Source organism: Bactrocera latifrons, unplaced genomic scaffold (assembly GCF_001853355.1).
Source record: "Bactrocera latifrons isolate USDA-ARS-PBARC rearing strain unplaced genomic scaffold, ASM185335v1 scaffold_145, whole genome shotgun sequence".
NCBI classification, from domain to species: domain Eukaryota; kingdom Metazoa; phylum Arthropoda; class Insecta; order Diptera; family Tephritidae; genus Bactrocera; species Bactrocera latifrons.
Window position 1 is genome coordinate 377,473 of NW_017534908.1, and position 1,524 is coordinate 378,996.

The 1,524-nt window shown below is 38.9% G+C and overlaps 1 protein-coding gene across 1 annotated transcript in view; it reads left to right on the top strand.

Annotated features, from left to right (window-relative positions):
• Positions 1 to 920: 920 nt before the first annotated feature.
• LOC108965694 (sodium/potassium-transporting ATPase subunit beta-1) overlaps positions 921 to 1,524 on the top strand; it is a 46,646-nt gene continuing 46,042 nt past the window's right edge. Inside the window, exon 1 of the mRNA XM_018928273.1 lies at positions 921 to 1,022. The gene's annotated coding sequence lies outside the window, so the exon portion shown is untranslated. The remainder of the gene's footprint in view (positions 1,023 to 1,524) is intronic.

Below are 1,524 nucleotides of genomic sequence, written 5' to 3' on the forward strand. Positions count from 1 at the left end.
ACTGGAGATTCYAAACTGAAAACAATCTTTGGGCACAAAAATCCCACTGTACCACCCCGAAGCCCCAAAGAAGCCATTGAGCAGAGGCTGCCGTAATCTGTCTAGCGACAGCGCTRACGTTAAAGCAGCAACTGCAGAGTASAGTATTCACCAACAGGGCATTGGTGAGAGTTGTTGAGTTCAACAAAAATACGAGTTTTGTTTTGAATGTATCAACAGCTGTTGCTTTCGCCGACGCCGCCGACGATAGCGTCTCCACCGCCACCAACCTATGTGTCTGAGTGCTGCACACACAATCACATGGGATAGCATAGTGTGGGCACTTGTGCTCCCAATAAACATCATTAGCTGCGACGCAACGCATCCACAGAGTTTATAGTCTCCGGTCTGTTGTGCTATTGTCTAAGTCTGCGGTGGACAACAGGTCTCTTACACGACGCACAGACTGCCAATCAGTTAGAACATTGTCATCAGCACACCTAAGTAAGTGCATACCGAAAGTTACCCAGCAATCAGTTATCGCTGCTCATTGGAACTATTCAGTTCAGAATCTACTTAATACAGCTGAGTATAGTCAACGTTTTCGCGCCATCTTAATCCGAATACGAAGTACTTAGACATCGGCGCGCGTACGTTAGAAGCAGCAATCTACAAAGGCGAACAGCAGAGTGCCAGCGAGACGCTTGAAGTCGCATTGAGTGGCGTTGAGTTCAACAATTCCATACGTTTCGTCTGTGCTGTACGGACTTACGGGCATAATACGCGCAACCAGTCGGTTCAGTCAGTGATCTTTGTCGGTTCGTGTTGGACGTGTGCCCGGTAGCTCAGAAACACTCGARAGCTCGCAGACGATATAAACTAAAATAATATAATATATATAAATAAAACATTCACAAGCAACTGAAATATTTTAGTATCCGCTACAACAACAACAAGTAGCAGCAACGAATCATATTTGTATTTTCACTCCGACAATACAAATTTGATTTTATATTTCGCTGCAATAACCGTGAAATAGMAAAGTAAATAAGCTAAAAATAAGTTTTCGAAAATATAAAAATGGTTATATAAAAAATATAAGCAATTTTCTTTTTCTTAAACAAAAAGTGGCGAGAAAATAATGTTGCTTCAGTTGCCACTTTGTAAGAGCGCAAAAGAAGTGTGCGAGTGCCGATATTTATTTTTAAGCTTTTTTTTTTCTTTATAATTTTTGCATTTTGTTTTGTTTGTGTACATTTTCTGTGTTCCTATGTGCCTGTGGTTTATTATTCATTCCCAGTTTCGTATTATTGTGCTTGAATATTTACATAAAAACAGTTGAAGAAGCAATCATGAAAACAGACCTGTGAGGAGTGCAAAATTAGTTGAATTGCGAAAAATACTTTCATATTCAAAATTGTTAAGGAAAACTAARATGTTAGTGTTTGTGTTCAAATTTAAAGAATCATTGTTGGGAAGCAAATATATAGGAAAATATAGGCGACCGAAAATAATAAAAAGTGTAAATTTGTTTGCAAAATAATA